This window comes from Xiphophorus hellerii, chromosome 9, assembly GCF_003331165.1.
Source record: "Xiphophorus hellerii strain 12219 chromosome 9, Xiphophorus_hellerii-4.1, whole genome shotgun sequence".
NCBI classification, from domain to species: Eukaryota; Metazoa; Chordata; class Actinopteri; order Cyprinodontiformes; family Poeciliidae; genus Xiphophorus; species Xiphophorus hellerii.
Window position 1 is genome coordinate 1,471,067 of NC_045680.1, and position 20,873 is coordinate 1,491,939.

General features: G+C 34.3%; 1 protein-coding gene across 1 annotated transcript in view; it reads right to left on the reverse strand.

The window, feature by feature from the left end:
• lrrc7 (leucine rich repeat containing 7) overlaps positions 1–20,873 on the reverse strand; it is a 140,233-nt gene that overhangs the window by 104,763 nt on the left and 14,597 nt on the right. Inside the window, exon 2 of the mRNA XM_032572759.1 lies at positions 9,689–9,954. The gene's annotated coding sequence lies outside the window, so the exon portion shown is untranslated. The remainder of the gene's footprint in view (positions 1–9,688; positions 9,955–20,873) is intronic.

Below are 20,873 nucleotides of genomic sequence, written 5' to 3' on the forward strand. Positions count from 1 at the left end.
GCATAGTTCTGGGTTTGTCATTTCTCTTTCCCCCATAATGTTTTCATACTTCTTTCTGTCTCATTTGGCACTTCGTGAATGGAGGTTGCTAGGCAACTAGGGTGCAGTAAAGCATGGCAACATGAGTTTTGTATTTAGGCTTATTAGGAATTGAAACAATAGCCTTGAGTACTGTAGAATAGCACTTAGCACATTACAATAGAGCATAGCAGTAGAGTAGTGTGATATAAATATATATATATATATATATATAATTTACATTTGTTTACAAGAAGAAAAAAATCAACCAAAGAGAAAATTGCGCAAAGAAAATGTGAAATTACAGTATCTTTATGCAACGGTTCGCACTGTAGTCATACGCAGTGCGAACCGTGGATGTTATCTCTGCAAAAACTTCTGAAAAAAAAATCTAAATCTAGTAAATTTTGTCTTGTATTGCTTTACTTTTAATCTTTTCTTACCATGGCTTTTTTCTCAGCCTTTTATTCTATCGACTGCTTTAGTAGATGTGTTAAAAAACACTCGCTAATCATTTGTGTTATTGGAGTTCGATTAGCTGCAACACCATTGGTGTAAACTGATCTTGTAAAAAATAACAAAAATCATTGTGAAAGGAAATTTTTTTTAAATGAATATAAAATATTTTTTAACTACAAATGAAATGGGAAAAATGATTGATAACCTTTGCAAAACTTCTTAATAAACCTTAAAATTACTCAAGTAAGAGTAAAAAGGTATTTGGTAAAACATTTATCCAAGTAACTGATCAAATTATCAATCATTTAATATTTAAAAATTGCATAATCAGATGGACCAAAAAAATGAAGTTACATTTTGGTATTTTATGGACCAAAATGACAATAATTCATATAAGTGAAAAAATAGTCAAAATATTTTTTTCCAAATCAGTTTTTTTCGATAAAAGACTTATGAAACTTTAATTAAAAACCGCAGATGTGTCTGTGTTGATTTTTTGGTTAAAACATGTTAGTTTCTACCCACTGTTTTTTGTTCAGTGGGTAGAAAATCCAGAAATTTTACTCAAGTAAAAGTAGAAATACTTCATAATAAAATTACTCGAGTAAAAGTAAAAACTAAGGCATAGTAAAAATACTCTTCAATACATTTTTTCAAAAAGTTACTGTTACTGAGTAAATGTAACTAATTACTGCCCACTGTGAACATCATCAACACATCACCAAACAGGTTTATATTTCTACATTGACTTTATGTATCAGAAGCATCAATGTCAGCCAAAACTTATAAAATATAAACAACAAAGGGTCTAAAAGCAAAATTATTTTATTACACAGCAGTGCAGAGTAGTGGCAGGTTTTTAAATAACCAATGTGGCTCAAACCACAGTTATTGATACACCAGTCAGATGTGGCTTTAAGTTAAATCTTAGTTTCATCTATCTTGACTCCAAATTTACAACTTGAATTGGAAGATTAGGGTGATGGCAGTGAGGCTGTCCAAACTCAAAGATAAATGGTGAAATTACCAGAGGAAACATGCAAACAATGAATAAATAAAAATAATCCACTGATTATTGAAAACAATAATAATTTAAATATTATCAGAATTGTAAATATTTCTTTATTATCGTTTTATTATAGAATTATCCCTGTCTCATTTTCTATCAGAAACTTCTTGATTTAATGTAAATAATGGTAAATATAAAGCTGCCAGGGGATTTACTGATTTATTGCAGAGTCAGTTTGACCTACTTAAAAACAAAATACATACAAAATATAGAGCTTGTCCCATATATTGCTGTCTTTCATTGCTTAAAAATGGGATTTTAAACAGCAGATTGTGAAGAATTAGCAGCCTATTGATGTTAAATCAAAAACATATTAAATGCATATTTTAGTTTGGGTAGATCCAACAACAACTATGATTATTGGTGTAATATAAAGGAATAGTTGTTGAATGACATAACATACAATCATGACCTAACTGTAGCATTAGCATTTATACAATCGTAAAACACAAAGCTTTTAAAGATGTTACAAACTTCCAAAACATGCAATGACTCTGCTGCATAATCCTTTGAGACGTAAGGATTTGTCACTCAAATGAGTAAAAATACTCTCCACTATAAAACCTTGCTGTGACAAATGATGATTTTAGTCTTCGCTTGCAGAAAACCCTTCGCCAGTGGAACCGGATTTCCCCAGCGCCGCTCTTTGCCACAGAATCATCTGTTTATTACCGTCTGAAACGGAGAAGCTGCGGACAGACTCCTAGTGGATTCGAGGTAACGACAGTGAAAAGGTCAAAGGTCGGACATTTTCATTGCGATGCCTCATTATCAAATGTTCTTGTTCTTGTTTGTTTAAACCTTCAGATGTCGTTACTAAAGGCTGTGTGGACCAGTTGCAGCGTGACGTCACGTCATACTGGTGGACAAAAAGCTGGTGACCGGCATTGGTTTCAGCTGTCAAGCTATTAATGTAACATGTTAAAAAATGTATGGCTGCATAAGACAACAGGAAGTGGCAGGAGGATGATTAATGGCTTATCACATTAAACTAATGGGTGGTTTTAATTGTGTTTCTTATTTAATGAGGATATTAAATAACAAAAAGTGTAATAAATTTTTCTTCCACTTCACCATTCTGTTATGTGCAACTTGACTGTTTGCTTAAAATGCTAATTACACAAGCGATCTCCACCTGAACAGAAACAAAACTGAAGTTATTATCTTTGGACCTAAAGAGGAACAATTTAGAGTCAATGCAAAGCTTCAGTTATTACAGCTAAAAACCAGGAATCAGGCAGGAAATCTGGGAGTAGTGATGAACTCTGACCTGAACCTCCAGAACCACATTAACACAGTTACAAAGTCGGCCTTCTATCACCTGAAGAACATTTCCATGTCCCAGTAAGATCTAGAAAAACTCATCCATGCATTTATCTTTAGTCGCACTGATTACTGCAACAGTGTCTTCACAGGTCTCACTAAAAGTTGCAACTAATCCAGAACATTGCTGCTCAGGTTTTGACTAAAACCATGAAGACAGAGCACATCACTCAGTTCCACAGTCCCTACACTGAGACAACAGACTTTAAAATCTGGAACAAACTTCCAGAAAACCGCAAAACAGCCGAAACACTGAGTTCCTTTAAATCTAGACTAAAAACTCACCTGGTTAGAGTTACTTTCGAAACATAATCAATGAAACATTTTGATTTGTAACGACTGCAAAATGTATTGTTTTAACTGTTGACTGTGTTCTGACTTTGCATTTTTGTGTTTTTATGATGTAAAGCATTTGAAATGTTTTGTTGCTATACAAATAAAATTTGATTGGTTTAGTTTGGTAGTAAAATGTCATAAAGTTCAAGGTGTATAAATACTTTTTTCCTTTCCAGAGCACTAAAGTCTAAAGTATATTCGCTTTCTGCTGGTTTAGTTTCTGTCCATTCTGTTGATGTATTTTTAATATTTAAATAAAAAAATCACCTAATGCTCTGGAAACAAAGTTACCTTCATGGGAGGATTTTTGGTTTTCTTTCTCCTCCTCACATTTTATCTCACACTCTGCCTCTCTGTGCCTCCTCTCTCCTTCTGACTTGCGTCAGCACTTCTGCCTGCTGATGAATATATGAATGAAATTATTACTGAAAAAGTACACACACACACACACACACGTCCCCACACACACAGACAACTTTTCTCCAGCAAATCCACCACATGAGCTCATGAAGAGATAAATTTTTAAATTAACTCTTCAACATTAAAATTAACAGAATTTCCTTTTTTTTTTATCGTCAGATGATTTTCTTTGTTCCTTTAACATTTCTTTTTATCTAGAGCAAATATTCATCCCTTTGTTTCCTAAAACATGTTTTTTTCTTATAAGTGCAGAGGACATAATTGGCCCTTAGATCCCGGACATGATGGTTGAAGGACAAAAAGCCAAAACTGGAGAAAAAAGAAAAAAACAAAAACAAAGAACGCCAAGCTGCGGAAAGAAACTCAGACGGTTAATACCTTCAAGTCGTCCCTCCCTCCTTCGACTTCTCTAATTTCATTCTTTCTTTTTTGTCTCCGTTCTTCCTTCATTTTGCTGTTTCTATGGCAACCGTTTGTGCAATCACAGAGGAAGAAATGATACCTGAGGGCAGCAAGCGAAGGCAGCCGAAGAGCAAACAGACAGATGAAGATTGATACGGAGGATATTTACCTCTGTGTGCGCGTGAACACGGCTGTCCTGTAATATGCTTCATAGACGAGCGTTAAAGAGGAGATGTGAAGAAATGACAATTTATAATTAGGGGTTTATAAAAGCTAAGTGTGACCGAACCATCCACCCCCCATTTGCAACATATAAAAGCAGAGAATAAGAACAACATCTTTGATAGTTAATTATTAACAAAAGTTATCTGCTTTTTTCTGCCCTCTGAAGTGTAAAAGGTTTTTATGGGTGTTAGGGAACAACTTTAAGTTGGCCCACTTCTTGATGTACTAAAATCAAACGGTGAATAATTTAATAATGCCCTCTTAGCTCTTCACTGTTTGTGAAATGTAATGATTAGCATGTATCTACACAGGAAGTGCTTTAACCTACTTTTTCAGCCATCTGTCTCATGAAATACACGTGGAAATGTTTTTAAAAAAATGCAAAGCACTTAAAATCTTATATTCTACTTTCAAATGCTGCTGTGTGAAAACTTTTTAGTGTCTAAGTAACTACAAAGACTAATAAAAGCAAAAGAAAAAAATGTCAGAACTTCCTGTTTACCTTGCCTGTGCGTCTCAAGAGATTATTTTTCGGTTTTCTTTAGACAGAGCTCTGAACAACAGGAAGGAAAAGAAGCAGTAAGTTGGATCAGAACGACGAAGGAGAAATGTTTTAATGTAAAGACAGAATATTTATTTTACACTTGCAGATCAAGAAGCCTTTAGTTTCACTGCTTTAGTTTTACACTGATCGCAGAAGAGAGCTTAAGCAGAAATAAAATCTAAATTTTATTTTTATGTTATCTGCTATAAAATCAGTCTGTATTCCCAAAATAAATGCAGTAGCAGAAGTTTTACAAGATCGAACAAAGTTCAGTTCACATGTGGAAACTGCTTGTTCCTACTTTTGGATATTTTGGAAATAGGTGAATCTTCTACAAATAATGTGGTGTCGTGTTGGGTTTATTCACAAATACTGAATCACAAATAGGCAGGATACTATGGTGTAATGTTTGTGAACTTACACATTTAAAATTAAACAAAAATATTTTGTTTTATTGAACCTGCCATAGAGAAAACAATATCTGTGTTCATTTTCTAAAGCCATATTTTCACCATGTTATTCACACATTTATAAATGTCGAAGTTCCAAACTAAATATTTAATTCACAAGCTAAATATGTAGTTTACAAACTTCACATGCAGCTTTCAATAAAAAAAATATTTAGGAAGCTAAGTAGTTAGTTTGCAAACTAAATGTTTAAGTCTGAGCTAAATATTAAGCTTTCAAAATAAATATTTGTTTTGCTAAATAAATATTTATTTCCAAACTAAATATTTGAACATTAAATATTTAGTTTGGGGAATAAATGCCTATTTCCCAAACTAAACTTTTCATTATAAAACTAAACATTTAGCTTACTAACAAAATATTTAGTTCAAAACAAAAACATTTCCAAACTAAACATTTAATTTTCAAACTAAATATTTAGATTATTAACAAAATATTTAGTTCAAAACTAAACAAAATTTAATATCTAGCTTGCTAACTAAACTACATATTTATGTTCAAGCTAAATATTTAGCTAATATCCTAATTAGCTTGTTGATAAGCAGAAGTGGAATATCAAATTTTTTCCTCATATTATCCAAAAAAACTCAATTTTCTAATCGTGCATAATATTTAATTATTGCAGCAATTACAATATATCATCATTAAATAAAATTAAATTGTAATGGGGGATCTTTCACACATTTTTATTATTTGCTCTTTTTTAACTCATATTATAGTGAGTGAGTTATGATTTCAAAATGTCCTTCAAAACAGAAGAAAGCTGCGTTTAAGTGACTCAAGGAGAATTTGGTACAAGCAACACCAGTGTATTATTTTACAGGAGAGAATCACTAATGACTCACTTATTTGATCAAATGATTTGGTGCCTCCGCTACAGTTTCAGTGTGATATGCAGACTGTTACATTCCAGCTTGATTGACAACGTATTCAACAGCCCACCTTCTGTCTTGGAGAAACTCTAAATTGCTTCCTTAAGAGGGATTAAGATAGGATTTTCTCATTCAGATGTTCCTGTAAAGTGGCCTGTGGAGTGAGTCATGCAGGAGTTGTTCATAAAAGCTATTAACTCTGTTCAGCTGAGCTCAGACCGAAGATTCAGTCTCATGAGTTTTCATTTGCTGCTGCCTAATATGTTGTGGATTTCCCCAACAAAGTCACAGATTACCAGAGGTGGGCAGAGTTCCCAAAAATGTACTCCAGTAAAAGTAGAAAACAGTCGTCCAAGAAACTACGCAATACAAAACAGATCAAATTATTAAAAATGACATCATCAAATAGACCAAATTATAAAGATAAGTGGAATTTTTTTAATTTTATTTTTTACCAAAATGACAATAATTCACATAAGTAACATAAAAAAACAATTCTTCCAATAAAATATTCTGAAACTTTAACAAAAACGTCAGGTGTGTCTGTGTCTGGTGAATGTTGGTTAAAACATGTTTGTTTTTCATCCAGTGGGTAGAAAATCCAGAACTTTTATTCAGGTAAAAGTAGAGATATTTCATAATAAATTTACGCAAGTAAAAGTAAAAAAGTATTTGGTAAAAAGTCTACTGAAATACTGAGTTACTTATCAATTATCAATCATTCAATATTTAAAAATTACACAATCAGATTTCTTTTGAGTTTTCTATAAAATTTATGAATTTAATCACAAAATTTATTTGGGCAGAAATGTACCTCTTTCGTTGTAGATAGAAAAAAAGAAGTAAATTTCTGCCAAAAACTAAGAACTTTTGTGGTTAGGCTGATAAAGTTTAGAGAAAGCTCAAAAGAATTTTTTTTGACATTTGAAATTCACAATTCATGTGAAGGTTCAAGTGTTTTTGTAGAAAAATGTTTTTGGCTGAAATGTTGTGCTTACTACTTTCATTTTGCATGTTTGCTGTATTAAAAGAAAAACATCAAGCTTTCTGTTTCTTTTGGCCTCGACTGAATCACATTTTCTTCAGTAATAACAACAGGATTCGGGCCACTTCATTTCAAAACATTTGCTATATTTAGCCAAGTTTAAGTAGGAATAAAAGCTGATTTGGGTGTAGCTTTTCAGTAAAAGTCTCTTGGTTTTACCTTTTGTTAAATCTTGGCTATAAAAAGATGAATACTTTGTGTTGTACTTTACATTTTCCTGTGTAAGAAAATAATGTTGGTAATATTTTTACCCTCATTCCAAATTACAAGTCTCCATTTGCATCTATGGGCCGCACAAAATCAGTCCAAGGGCCACAAATGGCCCCCTTGCCGCGCTTTGGACACCCCAGATTTAGAGTCTTAACTAAGACTAAAAGTTACAACGGTTTAGTTTAAATAGAACATTTCCAAAAGAATTAAATATTTTTTAAAAAATAATCCAGTGAAACTGAGAAATGCCGTTATTGGTGAGAAGGTTTAATAATTTGGTAAATGGGTCTAAGATGCCATCTAGTGATACTGAAAGGACCAGCTCAGTCAAATCACAGCCTGTGTTTCCTGACTCAGCAGACAGGAGTGATGAGGAGGATGGGTTTCCATGGCAACAACAGAGAAAGAAAGAGAAATAGAGGGAAAGAGAAACGAAGGGCAGAAGGAGGAAAACGCAACAAGGCCAACGCTCCAAACAGAAACGCTAAACATTAGTCCAAAGGCTCAAAGGTCAAACTTTAACATTCGTTCCTTTTTAATCTCTAGTTTTGAGTCAATAATTCATTAAGGCGCAGCAAATGTTTACCTGCAAATCTATCAAACCAATTTCCACTGAAGGACAACGAGGAAAAAAAATAATTAATCCTCTTACTCAAAGTTTTATGAATTCAGCCTTAAGAAAAATGTTATTATCATTTCCTAAATGCTAAATAGATGTGGATATTTTACCAAGTACTATTTGGTATGTGTGTTGTTACTAACAACGGGTAGAACCATTTTTTAACCGAACTTGTTCATCAGTTTAATTGCTACTGATAATAAAAATGTAATAAAGCTGAAAATCCCAACATTTATAATTCTGTGGTCAGTCACTTTGTATAAATCTAACATAAATGCTGCAAAAACAGAATAAAGGATGTTAATCTGCACAAACGCCTCCAAACTTTAAAAAATTGTAGACTCAAAAGTAGTCACATACCAAAAATAGCCTAAAATTAATCAAATAAATTTTCCAATGTAGATCCAAAACTTGAAAGAGATTTTTACAACGGTGTATTAAAGTCACTGTAGATTAAAAAAGAGAAGTAAATTTCCACCAAAAATTCATACATTTTGTGATTCATCTCAAATTTTCAAAAGAAAATTTTTGACATTTGAAATTCAGAAATTTCCAAGTTTTTTGTGGAAAACTTCTGATATTAATCTAAATAATAATTTTTTTCTTGCAGATTTCTTTGTATATTTCTAGAAAATTTCTGAGTTTATGTTCTACATTTCTGGATTTTTGGGCAGAAATGTACATGTTTTCATGTATTAAAAGAAAAACATGTAGTTTCAGTTTCTTTTGGGCTAATATATTTATTTTCAGTAATAAGAACATGATTTGCGTCACATCCTGTTGTGGCCACATTAAAGTCGCCTTAACTTATTGATTTGTCCAATAAACAGAGAGCTCTCTCTTTCAGTATACCTCAAGAATTTTCACTTTTGTATAAAGGTGTTGCTCTTGCACATTCACACATTTGTGGGGGGAAGTGTCAGAAGCAGATACGTGCATAAAGAGAACTCTTTATTTATAAAAAATATATATGTATGAGATTCAGATAAAGTCAGTAGCTGTATCAACCCTAAAATTGCACAAATTGAAACAATTTTTAAAAAATTTGAGGCAGTTTTTCAGCTGTATTGAAATGCAGATGAACTGCACTGAAAACAATTTCACATAACATGAGTCATGTGATCAACAGCCGGACATTACTACTGCCAGAAACAACAAAGAAGACAACAGGAAGTAGTAGGATGATGATGGTTTGTTTTTGTTTTAGTCAGACAAAGTACAGCTGGTTCTACCAGAGCTCTCACAGAATCGCACAATTCATGAAAAGTTGTGTGGTATTCAAACGTGTTGAATCCATAGTTATTCTGTAAAACAGCAGACTAAATTTTCCCAAAACGCCACAGACGTTAACCGCATACATTAGCTGCGTAAAACATCAATGTCTCCTCTGATGGTTGAATTAAAAATATATCTCATGTTTACATCCATTGCTGCCATGACTTTTAATGACTTATCTCGTGAACAAACTAATTCATGTGTAATTTTAATTTCATTACCGACATTAGCAGAATATAAACAAAGACCTGCGCACATTTGTTATCGGAACGCTGCTTGTGTCTGGTTGTAAATGTTTGTAGGTATGCACAAAAAAAATAAAAGATTGTTCTTTGCCTTTCATTTTCTTTCAAACAAATGCGACGTTTATATTTCCAACAGTAGGTAAATATTGAGAACTTACCAGTACTTTAGGCCAAACAGGGTTCAGATGCCGATGAACGAGGCTTTCGTGAGTCTGTCAGTCACCCTGGATATCAGAGGTGGGTGGAGCTTATATCCCCAGGTGGCGGTCTGTGGTTTGTAAGGTTCATCTCTGCCTCCTATGAACTCCTCCCCTGAGCCACTGCAGGGTTTTTATGGGTAGCAGGCTATGCTGGACATATTTTTATCACTCAGTTGGACTTTTTCTTTGTCTTTCCTCTTGATCTCTGTCTTCATAAGGTTTTCCTGTGTGAAGGAAGAAAACAAACAGAAAACATTCAGTTAGCTGTAAGCTCAAAAAACCTGTCTGAATGGATGTTAACGAGCATTGGTCAAACAGGGTGGAGGAAGAATTATGCTGCGGCAGCATAAATGAAACTCCGTTATGAAAAAATGTGTTCGTGGCTGTGAAAACGTAAGGCTGGAGTAAAGGACCGCCTTCAATAAGGACAATGAGCCTAAACTTACAAAATGGTTTAGATCATGGGTGTCCAAAGTGCGGCCCAAGGGCCATTTGTGACCCTCGGATTGATTTTGTTCGGACCCCAACTGCAATTCAAAAATTCACACCAACATTATTTCCTTACACAGGAAAATGTAAAGTACAATACAAAGCATTTGTATTTATATAACCAAGTTTTAAAAAAAGAAACTGAAACCTGGGTGTTTTTCTTCTAATACAGAAAACATGCAAAATTATAGCAGTTTTAACTCAGAAATTAACATTTATGAAGTTGATTTAACAATAAACAAGTGTCTAAAATTAGTTTTTTAAGTCCTAATTGTTCATTCATCTTAAATTGTAAGTTTTAACTTGCTTCAATTTAAGCCAAATTATTATTTCAGAACATGCACATATTTCTCTATTATTTTAACTCACATTATCAAGTTAAAATAACTATTTTACTTTAGAATAATTTAAAGTCCTGTTTCAAACTGCATGAACAAAATTTCTGACCTGATAATGAATTTTAATAAACATCACCAGGAATTTGGCTCAACGTAACACACTTCCATCTCAGGATACAAAAACATGCCGCTAAGCACCCTGGGAAATAGTTCTCACTCCTGTCTTTTTCCTTTTTATTTTTTTAAGTGCTAACCTAAAAACTCAATTGGAGGTTTGACAAAAAAAATAATAAAAAGTTTACGCAACTTACTACTGTAAGTTTATCTTTCACAAACTCACACATTTAGGTTCAAAGCGTAATTTGACTTAAAGAGTAGAATGTATTAGACACAACTAAATGCAGATCAAATGTTTTGCAGTGTAAAGTCTATTCTCTGAGCTATAGGGAGCCAGTGGAAACACTTTAGAACGGTCTGATGTTCTCTATCTTCCTGGTTTTAGTCAGGACTCCAGCAGCAGCGTTCTGGATCAGCTATCTGATTAATTTTCTAGGCAGACCTGTGAAGACACTGTTGCAGTAATCGATGCGACTAAAGATAAACGCATGGATGAGTTTCTCTAGATCTTGCAGAGACATTAGTCCTCTAATTCTGAAAATGTCAGGATGATAGAAGGCCGACTTTGTAACTGTCTTTATGTGGCCCAGAAGGTTTATGTGAAACCGGAAGGTTCAGGTCCATCTCTACACCTAAATTTTGGGCCTGATCTCTGTTTTTTAGTGGTAATAACTGAAGCTGTGGGTTGAGTCTAGATTGTTCCTCTTTAGGTCCAAAGACAATAACTTCAGTTTTGTTTCTGTTCATTTTATAATCCAGTGGTTCCCAAAGATTTTCTGGGCCCTCTATGGATTACAATAAAATCTCCCCCAAAAAGGAAAAAGAAAATCAACCGGAACCACTGTTATAATGTGACATGTTAATGTTTAAAACTTTAGCTGTACATTTTTACCTTCCTCTTTTTTGCAGTTTATTCAACTCTTGGACGTTTGACAAAAGTAGTAGTAAATTAACACAACTTACTTCTGCAAGTTTATCTTTCACAAACTCACACATTTAAGTTAAAAATCTAACTGGACTTATAGAGTTGAAGATAGTAGACGCAGCTAAATGCGGCTCAAACGTTTTACAGTGAAATAATATTCGCTGTTTGTTGGGACCGCTCCTTTAAGCTCATTTACTTCTGTTTGCCCTGCCTTTCCTCCTATGCTCTGCTTCCCTCTCTTTATCCCGTCCATCCCTGCAAACAAAGTGAGAGCCAAGGGTGAATTAATAAAGGAGCGAAAGTGGAGCACAACTCCCCGAAGGTCTGCCTTTTCTGGGACGCTCACACAGAGAAAGGCTCTCAGACACACAAACGACAACACAATCTACATAAATCTAAGGCTTTATTGTGATAAAAGGCAAAAATCAGATGATACAAAGTGGTAACAAATCACACGTCATTGTCTGCAAGTAGTAAAACTGAGGAGAATGATGAGAAAATAAGAAAAAAAAAGGATTTTTTTAGTTTAGATGTTAAAAGCATGTTATTCTTAGGCTTTCATTCATATTCTTTGTTTATTTTCTTTTTAGTGATCCCATTGTTAATTTTCTTCTGTTAAATTTTGCCTCTGTACTTTAGTTTTGATCCTCCCCTCCGTTTGTTTTTCCCAATTATCTTCGTTCCCTTTTTTTTGTCATTCATCATTATTCTTACATGTTTCTATTTTTCTTTATTTCCTTATTTTTAAAAACTTGCTCATATAACTCAATTCATTAAGTGAAAAATATGGACTCACACAAACTGATGAAAATTAAAATTTTAGATCAGAATATAACATTATGTTGATTAAAAACACATTTTTAACTTAGAAATGTGGGCCTTATGAGAAGGACCTGCTTAAAGGTTGTCACTTTTAACTTGAAAATTGAGCCTCATCAGAAAGCATGTTCTAATTTATAGAATATGACTGTATTTAAGCCACTGAAAACTTCCTGTTTTAATACAAAACATTAATTAAAGAGGCTTTATTATGCGTTTTCCAGCCACATGGTGCCACTTTATAGCATAATCATGTAACTTTGTTAGCATCAATTGTTATAAAAATGCTATATACATCATGTCAAGAAAATCCGAGCTCATCCCACTTCCCCATGCTGGAGATTTTAGTTTAACAGTAATAATAAATAAAGTTATCTTTAAAATGAATCACTCAAGTGACATCTAGGCCCAACAGTAGACTTAAGTGTCAATAAAATAAATCTGGTTGTGTGTGTTGTTTTTGTCTCATGCAAACTTTGCTTTAATTCTACTTTTTTCTATCTAATCATAAGAAATCGTAGTCAGTCAGAGAGAGTCATGAAACAGGAAAAGCAGGTGTCCTGGAAAAAGAGGAAGTAAGTTTCCAGCCTGCAGATTTATAAAAATAGCTGAGACTATTCCTTATTTTAAAGCATGAAAGTTTAAAGAATGAAATCTAAACATTTTGAGTAATTTGATAAGATTCAAAGTAAAATACTTATATTAATATTGGTTTACTTGTAATAATATTTACAGTTACATTTGTGGGAACACTTACAAGAAAAACAAGTAACTGTAACTTTGGCATCAAATAATTAGAATCATGGATTATTCTTGGTTTCTTTTCAGAAAAACATCTGTAATAACTCACATTAAGATTATAATAAGGATAATTAATAAGTTATGGTTATAAAATCATAAATGAATGATAAATCAGAGAAGCTAAAGAAAATAAATGTGATATAAATGTGATTTTGACATTAAACTTGAAATGGTGTAAGAAGGTGTAGCTGCAATTAAACATCACTGATATGTTGGAGGTAGATGGTAGGTGAAAGGTGAAAGGAAGGGAAAAAGGGGAACTAACAGGAGAGCAGAGATGACCAATGCCTTATTTGGAAACAGGTTGTTGAACAACGTAAACGTTTCAGAGAAAAAGTCATGCAGGCAAGGGACATAGGAGGTTGAGCAACCCTGAGACATTAGCACAGACATCAGGACATAATGTCTGAAGGACAGTGATGGATGTGAGGTCATCTGTCTAAGCAGACAGCCAATGAAAACGCCCCAAAAGGGTGGATAAACCCTATAAAAGGTGGGTGCAAAAGAGGAACCTTTTGTTGGATCCTCCGGGCAGCTTCGAGCCAAGAGATGGACAAAGAACTCTGCAGCTGAAGAAGAGCCGGGGCCACAGAGCTGAAGACTGTCCTGCCATGGGGACCAACCCGTCAGCCCCGCAACTTGTGGCTTCGAATCGCACTTCTCTCATCGGCTGGGTTCAGACCCCAAAGACAAAGATGAAGACAAAGGCAAAGACAAAGAAGAAGAACTGGTGCCTTTTTTCCTGCCAGCACCAAGTCCTGTGTGACCTCACCATCCATGCGGAGAAGAAGCTCATCAGACCTACAGAGATCCCTGCCTTCGTCGATCAACTTCTTCCTCCTGCTGCAACACCTTCTTCATCATCAGGCCAGGTCTGGGGATCGAAACGTCAAACTCCGTCCGTCTCTCTCAAAGGTTCCCTTTTTTAGGGTCTCAGTGTCAGCAGTAGGGAAAGATAGACTAGATGATTGATTTTACTTATTTGATTATTTCTGCTACTGAATTAAGCTGTACTGACCCTTGCAAAAATGCTTTACTAATAAAATATTTAGCATAAAGAAAATCTAAAAGATGTTGTGGACATTCAGTTAATGAGTCACCTTAAAGTTCTTTGATGGTTGTAAAATAGCTGTGATGTTTGATTCTGGAGAGGAAAAAGTGGAAAATGTTTTTAGGTTGCTGGTAGCCCAAATGTAAAACGTCATCCTTGGGACTCGCCCGAGTCACTAAAACCTACCTGGTTCAATAACAAATGCAAGTTGTAAAATAGAGAACGAGCGACCGTTAACAGGTGTGCTCTGTGAAACTAGTTGGCTGTAGGCTGCTCAGTCTGGCTAATTCACAGGGGGAAGAAGGGTGGGACACCTGAATGTAGGCCGTCAGAAAACCAGGCGAATCGTTTCTCGAAACCAGCTTAAACAGAGTTTACTTCAGTTCTGGACAGGGTAAATCCCAGCAGATTTAGGAAACTCAATTAACCCGTTAGAAGGAGAGCTGGTAGCACATCTCCCCTCTCAGAAGAGGAAGTACGAGAGTGAGAGGGTAGAGAAAGGAGGGGGGGGGGTGTTGCGCAACAACAATCAGATATGACTTAAAAGAAAGGTGACTTTGTGATTTAGCGCCTTGAAATTGGGTCTCTGTCTCTTTAAAAACTCCTGCTCTTTCTGTAACTCCGCCTTCAGGAAGTTGTCGCAACATGGCTCCTCTATTTGATCCTTAAACGACTTTTTTTTTAACCAGCATTTCACTGAGAAGTAGCTCCTATATTGAGCTCAGCAGTTCAAACAGGTGTTTGCTAATTGCTGCTGGCTAGTCTGAAGGAACTGAGTGGTGGAATTGGAGGGGAGGACTGCTCTGTATTGCTGAAGCTTGGAAACAACAGCTCTGAGGAGTTTTGAGCAGCTGAATGGTTGCCATGGAGATTAAAGGTGCAGCATTATGTGTTTTGTGGGCACATAGCACCATTTTATATCATAATAAAGTAACTATGTTAATATACATATAACAAATAAGACATATTTAATATACATGTAAGAAAATTGATGGATAGATGGATATCATTTACGACTTAAAAGTAATTTTACTTCGATATTTTTTAAATGAGGGCTCTGTCTTTTAAAAACTCCTGCCTTCAGCAAGTCATCACAACATGGCTCCTCTATTAACACTTTAGCAACATTTTTACTAGCGTTTTGCTGAGAAGTAGGTCCTATAATGAGCTAAACAGATTTTCAGTTGCACCAGACATTTGCTAATTGCTGCTGGCTAGTCTGAAGGAGCTGAGTGGGAGGAGCTGCATCTCTAAGGTGGAGCTACGTCCACCCAGGCTAAATGGTTGCCATGGAGATTCAAGGAGTTCTTGAACATACATGAAAGAAACAAGGCAGAACTTCAGCTTTGTTTTTGATGAGAGAAAAACGTTTAAAAATAAGTTATTAGTACAGACAGACTGCTGTACAAACAAGAGCATAACACTGGTCCTTAACAGGTTTTATTGTTCTAAGCAGTTAACAATTCTGGCTCATCTAGCGAGCAAAAATAAATCCCTCAGGATTTTGATTGTGATTCAACACACCGAAGCGGGCACAGTCAGATGCTGGGGATCAAGCCAGCAACTGTTCAATTATTCTTTGAATTTCCTCACATTTCTGCCAGCCACTAAGCTCTTCATCCCCAAATATATCCGCTTTTACGCTGCTTCTACCAATAACTTTGTTTTGTTTTATTTCATTGTGTTGACCAAAGCTAAACAGGAAGGTGAATGAATGAAAGAAAGAAGCAAGAACTCCTCAATAATCAGTGGGTGCTAAGAGGTTTATATGAACTGCAACGCTTGATTAAAATGTTTCAGAGTCAGTTTGTATTTGATAAATGGTTTAAATGAACAATTTCATTTGACCCATTGTTGTACAGAGACCATTTAAATATTGTATAATCTGACTATTTGTAACAAATCTGCATATAAATGAATTAGCACATTTTCTAGCAACAAATGAAAGAAATAAGAAGAACTGACAACATAGAAACAAAACCTAAGAAATCGGGAACCAACTTAAAGCAGTTAGCAGTTTACCTCTGAGTGATGTTTACATTTAAGCAAAATAGACCTTTCCTCTGTAACTTCTACTCTATCTGGTTGTTTCCTATCTGATAACTGTTAATAAAGAGAAATATTACCACAAAAAACTGCTAAAGTCTAAACTGTTAGCGCCTTGCATCACTAAACTATAACAAATGTGCCAGATATAATAAAAAACCTTGAAGGAAATTTTATATTTTTCTCCAAACCCATCATGCTGAATATTACTAATGTATGAAGCTAAAAAATAAATTCAAATTAAAATGTCCTCCTCGTTTAGGCGATGAAACAATCTGCATCACCAAAAATAGTCTATATGAGATACTGGGGTTACTGGAAGGCCTCCTTCTAAACGGCCTGAACTGGGAAATTAAGTTTTATTAAATGAGAAGGTGACGGCTATCAAAAGTACTGTCCAAATATATTATAAATAAATATGAGTGTTGTAATTATTCTTGTTTAAATGCGTAAAATCCAGAGTGATAAAGTTACTGTCGTTAGGAACATTTACTCAAGTTTCTTATTTAGCAAAATTAATTTAAATGTTTAATCATCACTGAGCAAGACCGAGATTCCTTTGAGTTTTGTAACGTTTCTTTTACAATATATTTTTCTTCTTCTTCTGCACCAAAATTATCATCAGCTTCCAGTAAAATATACCAATAAATATGTAGAGGTTTCCCCTTCATGCATGTATATTTCATCCTTAATTTAAAAAACTGACACAGTTTGCTTAGCCAAGCTTTTTCTTTTAATCTAATCTACCATGGCATCTTGGTTTAAAATTGAAAACACACACAAACTCAAGCTTCCCCGAATTTAGCGCTAGAAAATACCTTCATGATTTTCAGTAAGAATGTAAAACAATGTATTGACTAAATGGGATGTCCTGATCAAATGGCAGATATTGGCCTGGAGTCCCGATCAAAGCATTGACAATGACAAAACTTAGTTCACTACACATCATGCACACATGTGTCATGTTAGCTGCATCACCTATATGGAGCTAAATTAGTCTCAAAAAGATTCAGAAAGCGCACAACTCTACAACGTAATTCACAAAACAGAGGTAGACAGAGAACATAAAAGTTGTACTCAAGTAAGAGTAGTTATACTTAACTGAGTTTTACTGAAGTAAAAATAAAAAGTAGCAATCCATGAAATTAGTCAAGTAAAAAAGTATTCGGTAATAAGGCTACCGGTACTCGAGTGCTGAGTAACAGATCAAATTATCAATCATTTCATATTTCAGAATCACATTATCAAATGGGTAAAAATATAAAGTTAAATGAAAATTTTTGTATTTTAAGGACCAAAATGACAAAAATTTATATCAAAAAGTATCAAAAGAAAATATAAAAAATAAAAGAAATTTTTTTCACAATCAGTTTCATTCAACAAAAAACCTACAAAACTTTAATAAAAACTGCAGGTGTGCGTCTGTGTCTGGTGAATTTTTGGTTAAAACATGTTTGTTTTTCATTCAGTGGGTAGAGTAAGAGTAACAATACTTCATAATAAAATTACTACAGTAAAAATAAACAGTACAGCGTAGTAAAAATACTCCTTTTCAACAAAGTTACTTAAATAAATGTAATTGAGTAAATGTAACTCAGTTTGGAGCTTTCAACTTCTGAGACTTTTGTGCACAGAATTCACAAGTGACATGATGCATTCAAGGCTGGCGAAAAGCTGGGATATCTGACAATTAGAATTGTGATGGGGGGTTCTATGCAAAATAAAAGCTTGAATATTTAAAATATAGTATTTTTGTTTGGCCCTGTGGGCCAAAACCCCTAAATTAAAGACATGCACTTACATTAAAGTTATTGGATTCTAAAAATATTAACTTTGTTGGCTGCACTGCTGAAATATACTAATTAAAATCAGAATGTTTTTTTCTTTTCTTGGAAAAATAAAAACTCTCTGAAAACTAAGGAGAGCAGCAGCGCCATCTCTATCCATATATTCATAAAGTCTGTGTAGCAGCTGAGTTTCGCAATGTTGCCTGTCTTATTCTGTGGTGTGACACAATGGGTGTTAATTCACATTACAGGGCAATATCACCACCTAGTGTAAGCAGTAGGAACAGGCCGGACCATTGAAGACAACGGCGTGTGACCCACTTTTGATATGGAAACCCCTTTTTCAAATATTTCTTTCTAGGAAACCCTCAAACTTTGGAAAGATGCTTTAATATTTGAGTAATGTTCATTTATTCATTTTTAAAAACACTTTAATAACTTTTCTAAACCAACTGAAATAATACAGGAAACTCAATTTGCAGAAAGAAAACTAATCCACTGAAATACTTGTCATGTCTGATGAAGCATTGATTCAAGAAAAAAACACATGACCTGACTATGACATTTCCTTCCCAAATGGATTAAAGACAGTGGAAGTACTTGGAACCAGGATTATGATGCCAAAATAAAAGCTCAGCAATAAAATAACAACATAGAGTGCAAGAGTTAAAAAGAAATTGAACTTTACACATCACTGAAATATTTTATATCATGTACAATATAGCACACGTCAATATAGAAAGGAAAATTAAGCGCAAAGGAAGGAAGGAAGACAGATTTTAAGTCATTAACAAAATAAAATTGCAAGAGCAAGAAATAGCCTAAAAAGTGAGAGTTGAGGAAGAAAAGGCAGGAAGATTGAGAAAAGAAAAGAGCCTCTTGCAGAAGCCCAAGGGGTATCCTGCTATCCCAGAATGCTTTGCTCTAACCTACTTTGGTATTTCTGTTTCTGTCTTTGTCTCTGCAGCGCTCTGAGTGGGCTACAGCTACCCAGTACACACCATATTTGAACGGGTTTGTAGGTGTGTGTGTGACCAAATTAAACAAAGACCACACATTTGTGTAACTGCAGCTTTAGGAAGAGCAAATCTGCAAACTTTTGATGATTACTGTTCCTATTTTTAAGTGTTTTAAGCTCTGCATTTGTGTATTTGTAACTGTGTCCTTAAAATGACTCAGTCCAAGTGTAGCCTATATATCTGAGTGTGTGTATGGGTGAATGAGTTTGTGGATTGTATAACTGAGTGTGTGTGAGTGTGAGTGTTGTGAGGAATCAGTGGGCAGCGCAACGACCAACTCAGCAACACTCCGTTACCATGGAAAACATCCATCCAGCTCAACTTTCCTCCTCATATTAATGATTTAAATAGGCATCTACTGACTTATTAAATATATATTTCATATTTTTTGTATATTATGCTAATATTAAGTGTTTAGTATTGGTGAAAAAAATTGGTAAATTATTTCACTTATAAAATGAGAAAAATATCTTGTTATAAGTTAATTTATTTGCCTTTATTATCAATATTAAGGAATTATTTACTTAAAACAAGCTCCTATATCTTGTTAAAAAGTTACTTGTAAGTTAGTTGTGTCTTATTTCAAAGATACTAAGATATTTGAACCAGAAACTAGACCAAAGGTACTTGGTAAGAGTTTGTGTTTTAGCAGTGTAGTTTTTTTCAATTGAAAAAGAAAACTTAAAATAATTCCTAGTTAAAGTTTAGCTTCAACAAACAACTTCAGTGTGTCTCAAATTGAGCATAAAATGTTCAGAAAAAATACATTTTAATTCACCCACCTGCCTGAAGGAGGTTAACTCAATTCTACTTTTATTTATTTTATCTTTTTTTCTGGCTGATATAGGACCTGATGAAACAAAAAACAAGCATAATTCCCTTTTACAGTGCGGTGAGATTGCATTATATGATAAATACTAATATGATAAATAGTGATACACAGCACTGGAATCAGGGCTCCATCTGCTGCATGCCCAGCAACACAGACACAATTATACTCCTATTTAGAGCACACTCTCTGATTCTCCCATGCGATATGATAATAGTAAAAACCTGCCGGTGACATATGATTTACACATTAACTCATGTAACCTTTCGGTTCGTCACGGCTCCAGTAGGTTGACTTCAAGACAGAAACACTCAGGTTTACTGTATTTATTCTAACAAAACAGGAAATAAAACTGGTGGCTAACATCAGTCCAGGAGTTTCTGCCTCTATATGTTAAATAAAATACAATAAATAATCTAAACAAACTACAAGTCAATTATTGAACTTTTATTTTTGTTTAGGGTAACAACAGAACATTGAAATATCACAAAAATGGAAAAAAAAATTTGATGTGATTTTTTTCATGTCATATTTCTGCTTACTGTGCAAAAGACTATGAGCAACTCGCATCTTTTATTAAACTTCTGCTACAGAATCAACTCAACTACAGCTCAAATATTACAGCAGTTATGCTATGCTACTGTTTTTAAATCAAATCCTAAGCTACACTTTGTTCTCTGATGATGATTCCTTCACATCTGCAGGTTAAATGTATGAGATTGAAAATAAAACTGATAGCTTGCCCTACACTTTGGATTATTTTGACCACTTGGGGGCGCACATAGAGCACTGAAATAGTTGAAACTAAAATGAGGAAAAATAAATAACACCTTACATTACTATAAAGTTAATGTATCTCTTTCTGAAATGGCAAAACACAAAATTTTGCACCCTTGATTCCAGTAGACATGCTCTATTCAGA